Source organism: Pinus tabuliformis, chromosome 7, assembly GCF_031772625.1.
Source record: "Pinus tabuliformis cultivar Carrire ecotype Pingquan chromosome 7, CPIR1, whole genome shotgun sequence".
In the NCBI taxonomy this organism is placed as follows: Eukaryota; Viridiplantae; Streptophyta; class Pinopsida; order Pinales; family Pinaceae; genus Pinus; species Pinus tabuliformis.
This window is the reverse complement of record NC_142293.1, coordinates 1560591295-1560597931: the sequence shown is the minus strand read 5'-3', so window position 1 is coordinate 1560597931 and position 6637 is coordinate 1560591295.

Below are 6637 nucleotides of genomic sequence, written 5' to 3'. Positions count from 1 at the left end.
TGCATCGCACCTCCCATGTGAATTTAGGTGGGATGTAGCGCACTTTGACCATGGAGTAGGTGAGATGGTCCAGCTTTGACCAGTTCTGAGTAGTTTTTCATGGAGAACTTCTGGGAGATGATGTAATCAGCTGACCTTCTTCTTTTAGGGGATGGAACAACACTTTTAGGGACTTAGGAGTCCTTGGTTTATGGACATGTTTGATTGGGGTTGCATTGCCCAAAAATGTCTATAACAGTTGCCCCCTAAAGCATGAGGTCATTAGTCTTTTGATGTCAGGTGAAATGCTTTATCATGAGGATCCGAAGTTTTTTCAAGCTAGAAGGTGACCTGTAATAAGATACAATACAATACATTATCTTCATAATATTTTCATATCTAGCTGAGTCGGGCATTCCCATGCTCAGCTTTATAAATTCATTTTCATGTACATAAGATAGACAATCGTCTAAGTGCAGATTGATGATTTTGGTAGAGCCATCATCCCTTAGATTGGATGATTATCTGTGCAACAATGATGTACATTTGATGTTTTTATTTTCCTTAATATATATCGTAGCCCGGATGGATGAAACTAGATCCAGGGTTTTCAATCTCGTTCGATCTTCACTCAAAGTACAAGTCGATCCATGTGAGATATGTTCTGGAGTCAAACATGGAAAGACATCGCCTGATTACCAGCCAGTGATGTAAGCTGTTAAGAGGCGCGAGAGGAATCACCGATAATGATGATGACCCTCAAGGTACGACAGTACAATTCACGTCGTGTGAAAAAGGGACTTGGCATCGAACACCACACAAAATCTTTCGGTTGAAGGCCATTGATGTAAACCTGTTGCCGGAAGTGAGAAACTTGCCATTGAGGCATGCAAGCTTCAAAGTACTGAAAGGGTTGTTCCTATATCAACTTCCTGGATAATGAACTCATGTCGACAAGAAGCGATCCGTCATAGGAGGGCCTTAATGAATCCCACATCTATGACACAGAACGGAGCAAATTATTTTAATGGAGGTGAAAACGATCTGATGATATAAGGTTCAGGGTGGCGGTCATGAATGAATGGAGCGTAAATGTATTGCAGTGGATGAGACACAGGTGAATTCTCTGAGCGACTTCTCTTGAACATATCGGCGACAATGACATGATGAATTGGTAGCGTTAACCCCAAATTTGGATGGTGTGATGGACCAATGGCGATATGACCAGTGAACGGAACAACCCAACCCGACTCGGATGTGGAGTGAAAGTGTCATGTTCAAGAGCGACTTGCTACCAATAAAGTTTCTTCAAGTTTTCTTTCCAATTTTTCCCCAGTCATTGCTGACCAGTACCTCTTTATTTTTATCAAGCTTGAGGAGGATATCATATGCTTGTTCTATAATTTTCCCTTCGGGCAAACCCATCGCTATGTTTTAACGAGCCTAGCGATAGTGAAACTCGTTCTTGTCTGTATGGACAAGTTTGTCGCTATTCGATTTTAACGAGTTTAACGACAAAGATAACTCGGTCCTTTTAAATTTTAGAGAGTCTGAAAGGGACGTAAAGAAAAATCCAACAATCCTTTTTCGTCATATAATCCCTTAAGTCCGAAAAAGTATAAAATAATACAAAAGGGATGAATCTTCGGTAATTTTAACGAGGCGAACAAAACAAGCGCTCGATCTTTTTTTGTAATAATCCCTTAGGTCCAAAAAGATTAAAATCTAAAGGAGGGATAGCACTTCCGGTCACTTTAATGAGCTGGAGAGGCCAATTACTCAACAATCTTTTCATATTTTACGAGTCAAATGAAAAGAGCTTAAAGGAGACTCGTTTTTCAAGGAACGAGTGATAAATTCGGGTAGCAGCTAATTCCAGGTAAGGATTGGAATTTTCCAATCACGGCAGTGTCACAAGGATGGCTAACAAGATCACTCTTCGCAGATGTTCCTCAAAAAGGGTTAACAATCAAATGGAGGTGAATGATCGGCCAAAAGAGAGTGGAGGTGATGACGAGAACACGACCAAGGCTTCAAAGGCTGATGATAATGCATTCATGATGTTATTTACTGGAAATTGGTTCATTTTTTAATGAATGAGCTTAAACTCTAGGGGAAGCATTTGCTCATTGCTTATGTTTATTTTTTAACGAGCTTGAACTCCACATAAAAACTGCTCGATCCAGTCGTACAATAAGGATGTCTCATCTAAGATGCCATTTTTTATGGAGCTTGCACCTTACAAAGCTTTGCCCCGCATCCTTTCTTTATGCAAGTTAGGAAATGACCAATCCTATGAGTTTAAAGGGTTAGAGGACCTACAAATTTAAAAAATAAATGGTCTGTCTTCACTTGCATGCCAAAAGGTTTGCATGCCCCTAGGTACAGCGAAAAATTTCCAGGTTGCCAAAGATTGTTCCATCCGCACTGTAGACAAAACACTTCCTCGGTGATGTTTACCGAAATAGACAAAGGTGAGTGGCGCAACTTGCCTCCACTCACATAACTTTGACGAAGGAATCTTATTCCAGTCTAATCTCATAAACCAGTCATATATCCTTCGTGGAAACCTACCCTATGCCCAAGGTTTTCTTGCCGAAGCAGACCAAGGTGCAGCCCCCTGGGTTTCAGTCATGTCCTCTCGAATCACTCGTGCTAATCAGGTGGATGGACTGGGGATTGATGAGACATTCCTTGCATGAGAAGACCATTCAGGGATGGTATTTGACTATTTTCTATGTGTGAGTTTGGAAATGAAAGCTGGTATACGAGCTTGACCACTCTTCCTTCATGCGGAAAACACGTTACTCTAAAGAGCGAGGAGACAATGGCTCCCATGCAATAAATATAATCGCGTCCAAGGAGTAGATTATAATCTAGGGTTCCTTGGACTACCATTACGTTCATGTGAACGGTTTTCCTTCTCAATGTTATCGGCACATTGAGAAGGATCCCTAACGGTCGACTGGTTCCTTTATCAAAGCCCGGTAGATTTCTCATTTCAGGAAAAAACGATGGTGAACCAAGCGCTTTCCAAGTAGTTGAGGAAATGATACTCACAGAAGCCCCTTCATCTATGATGGTATCGGCCATGACCATTTTGTATATTTGTGCAATGATTCGAAATGGTACACTAGCCGGTAAACGGGGTCTGCCTAGTAGATTCCAATCGAAGGAAACAACTAGGTTGCTTAGAGGTGGGACCTAATAGACGGCTGGATATGACTCTGACGAACTTCCTTCCTGCGTTAAAGGAATGGGTAGACTGCCCCCATGTTCATCGGAGTCTGTGTTTACGAAGAGAATTTGAACGGTGTCGTTCTTGTACTCTCTGGTGATTGTATCATCTGAAGATGGACCTTCTGAAGGCAAGACCGGGTCAACTGCCGCCTCGACCTTTTGAATTTCGTCTGGTGTGAATTTAGATGGTTTATCTTCAATGATAGACACTTCAACCGACCATAATGGCGTGTCAGTCCGATTTTCAACTAGTGATGGACTTGGCAAGAGTTTCTTATATGCAGGAGGAAGCCGTAACGGTGAAACTGGACGGTCGTCCAGAACTCTTTTAGCCTCGTCTAGGAAGGGACAACGATGGACGACGTGATCACCTTCACACAGTTTACAAGGGAATTTACTCTTCCTTTTTTGTCCCGACGCTTCGCTTTCACTAGTTGACGGTGTACTTTCAACATGATCATGAGAGGTTGTTGACACCGGATTGTGCAAATGAGGAGACCAGTCCCTTAAGATCCGAGGGATGCAGGGACAATCTCGATGATAGTGATCTCCTTTGCAAATGACACATGGAGATTTAGGCTTTGACAGTGCAGTGTGTGGATTTTCACTAGATGATGCTTGGTTGCCCCTTTTCGCCTTTGGCTCCTTCTTCTTCTTCTCTTTCTTCTCCTTCCCCTTCTTCTCCTTCTTAGTTACTTGATTTTTGGCTTTACCAGCTTCATCAAGCGAAGAGGAAGGAGGAGAGGGAGAACCGGATGAAGTATAAGGTTGTGGGGTAGCTTTGGTATTGTCTAGTTGCTTACTTGATTGCTCAGGAATAACGATGTTCTGAACGAAAGAGGTCGAGAAGAGCCATACGGGCAGGCCAATTGTCAATCCTGGAAGTGACAATGTGGCCATATGGGATGCACCAACATCCCCCCAAGAGGAGAAAGGACTAGGATTTCCTCCAAGGGGAAATCCTTGGTTGGTGGACTCCATTTTTCTCAACCTAAGACCAACGTGGGAAAGGTGGTGTTATTCTGATTAAAATAAATTTTAGACGCTTTGACACAACTTGTTTTTTAAATTTTTAAGATTCGAGAAAAAACAAAAGATGACTCTAGTCGCCTTCGATTTTTAATGAGCTTGAAGTGACAAGTGCTCAGGTGGACCTTTTCCTTTAAGGAGTCTGAAAAGGAACGGAAGAAACTACTCTGGAAGTCTAGACAGAGGGATTACCAAACCAATCACAAAACTGCAGAATACTTTTTACGGTATGGCAGTCAATCTTCCTGAATGTTGTGTTCAGTGTATTGCGATCGATAGGGCGGAAGACACAACTTCCTATGGATAAAGGATATAGACTATTATGGTCTCCCAATATATACTCGACGGTACGTGGGAGCACAAGTCCGTACTGGTACTTGTCGTCTCAAAGTGGAAGAATCACCCAACCAGCAATGAAAACAACAGTTACCAGGCTTTACGACGCCTGAATACGTCTCTAGCCTAGACTTCTAAATGTTGTGCATTAGGTTCCAAAGCATTTTTAGATTCATTAAATTTATTTTACATTTGATCTTGTTTAAGAAATTTTCCTTTCAAGTTCACCGCGTGATGTAGATATACAATTCCTAAAATGCAATCTAAGATGATAAACAATCGTTTAATCTTCTTTTTGCAGTGAAAATCCTAGCTACTAAAGAAAGAGAGATGATATTCTTTCAACATAGAGGAGAGAGCACACACTATATGCATTGTCCTAAATCAAACCAAAAAACAGTCTAAATGAAAATGCACATGCATGTATTTGTTTTCAGCCTTCTTAATGTGTGAATGATAAAAAGAAATCTAAGCGCAAATCTGAATTATTTTTCAAAGTGACATTATTAACAAGCTTCTTTTCAAGACAAAATGAAGACAATGACAACACTTTGCGATTTAGAATGGAAAACTTGCTTTTGACACTTGAAAAACTACTAATTCAAATCAAATACAAGATTAATAGTGTAATCGACTATGAAGAACAATCAGATTCTCTTCTATGACTGAAAATGACACTTGCGACACTTCCAAATCAAGAAACAATAGTTCAATTACGCTACTTCTTTGTAAAAGAGAATTGAAAATGGCTTACAATACATAAAAAAAAATTACAATTCTTTGCACAATGGAGGCGGAATAATGGCAAGGAAGGGGGTTTCCATGGAGGTATACTGACCACAGACAGCAAAACTCCTGAATAGAGCTGAAAAGAGTGAAGAAAAACCAAAGTCTGGAGGCAAAATTAGCCTTCTCTAACTAGTGCATCTGTTACACATGGATTCCAGTATGCATCCCACCTACAGCACACGGGAAGTGTGATGCATACTGATATCCTTGAAGAGAGGGTGCGATGGTACAGTGCGAGACTTTTGATCCAGTTCTTGATCACAGTTTGCAGCACAGTTCAGGGATTTAGTCTGAGCAAGTGATAATCAGTAAATAAATCACAAGGTAGATCTAAGGAGGTTACTAGAGCCACCACAAGGGCAATTAGAGAGTTTTTAAATTGATTGTTCAGTTCATAAACAAAACCCAAAGATAGACTAAAGCAGCGTTGATCTACTTTGCACTTGCATAGAAAATGCAGTTCGAAGGCTAACTGGCTTGACTTCAGGCTCCGTCTGTAAGTTTATAAAGCGAGCAAATATAGACAAACAAACAATCTATTCGCTCCCCAGTGGAGTCGCCATTTTGTTATCGGTAAATCTAGTGTCCATGCAGAGCTGCTAGTCCCACTAAGATTGGTAGCTATCTTAGAAACAAACTAAAACTACTTTCGTTTTCCTTTATGAGAAGTAGATAAGAGGGGAACAAAGGAGACCAACCTCTGTCTTTCGCTTGGTTCCTTGGTTGATTCCTCTCCCTTCTGATAGATCTTTGCCACTCGCTTCCTCGTCTACCCAGCTTCAAAGAGCACCTGTGGAATCAAAGCAACATAACACTACCCGAGAACAGAGATCTACTATCATAAACAATATAGGACCAGATATATATTGACCACACAAATGCATATATCATTAATCATACAAGAATGTGGAGGAAAAATTGAATAGCTTTATTAATATCAAGAATAGAAAAGAGGATTACAACCATTTGTTTTGACCCAGCGTTATCCTCTCAGCAAGAAAGCCCTTCTTCAGCTCATGAAAAGCTTAGATCACCCAACACTATGATGTTGCACCAGGGAACCAGCAGCACTTCCTTGCAAGATACAAAATTTCAGCCTCTGGATCTTTGGGATGAGGGATCCATATATAGATGATTACAGGGAGGTGAGTCAGCTTCTAAGATTTGATTAGTGTCCTCTCTCTGATAGTTCTTGATTCCACTTGGAGATTGATGATCTCTTACTCATCCCTGGGCGAATGCAGAGAGGCAAGTGTCACAGGAG